Source organism: Myotis brandtii, unplaced genomic scaffold (assembly GCF_000412655.1).
Source record: "Myotis brandtii unplaced genomic scaffold, ASM41265v1 scaffold645, whole genome shotgun sequence".
NCBI classification, from domain to species: domain Eukaryota; kingdom Metazoa; phylum Chordata; class Mammalia; order Chiroptera; family Vespertilionidae; genus Myotis; species Myotis brandtii.
This window is the reverse complement of record NW_005370488.1, coordinates 1,563,697-1,564,742: the sequence shown is the minus strand read 5'-3', so window position 1 is coordinate 1,564,742 and position 1,046 is coordinate 1,563,697.

Sequence of the window (1,046 nt, the reverse complement as noted above, 5' to 3'; positions counted from 1 at the left end):
AAGACGTGTGTGTGTGTGTGTGTGTGTGTGTGTGTGTGTGTGTGTGTGTTTAAATGTTTGTATCTGCAAGTCATTCTAATTGATACATGAAATTCTTTTATAAATTTCTTAGATTTGGAGTTACATACAAATACCTGTATGAGCTTGATGGCAGACCAGTTACATTTTAATCTTGGTAAACGGAAAAAGGTTCAGAGTTGAGATCTCATCTAATTTCTAATTGGTTCTTTTCAGACAACACTGGGTGGGTCTGTCATGCCAATGAAGTCTTCTGGTAAGAAAAGAGGAAAGGACTGTTTGGTCAGGTGCTAGGGAAGAAGACAGCTGGCCTGGACTACTGACGTGGTCTTAGATATTAACACATTATAAGAAGACATGTAAAACAGGTCCTTACTTTTGCTTTTTGGTCTTTAGTTCATGCCAGATATTTTACATTAAGATACTTTATTTTTTCAAGGACTTTTGTGTATGTTCTTTACAAATGATAAAATGCAATTATTTAATTCTTATAAGCTCCTAGACTTAATTGCAATATTTAATGGGTGATATAAAGATAAAAACCTCCTGTACTGCAATTAATATTTAATAATAATCAATTGAACGATGAATTAGAGTGACTTTACCACATCACACAAAATCTATGGCCTAATTCAGCATGATGATATGTTTGTATTTTGTAAGTTTTACAAATGTTTCAGACAGGGCTAAAGTGATTTTATTGAATCGCTTAAGATTTATTAAAAACACACACACAAATGAAATGATTTGTGACACAATTCATTGACTAATTTTCTTAACACATACACCTAGAACCAACCAAAGCTGTGCCTCCTAACAATTGTGGCTTTAAACTGAGGAACTTGAAATTTGGCTAACCTAATGGTTTAAATCAGTGATTCTCAACCTTGGCTGCACATTAGAATCACCTGGGAATCTTTTTTAAAATCCTGATTTCTGGGCCTCATCCTCTGGAAATTCTGTTTCTTTGTGACTAATGTTGTGGCCCCACCCCATAACAAAGAAACAGAATTTCTGGAGGATGAGGC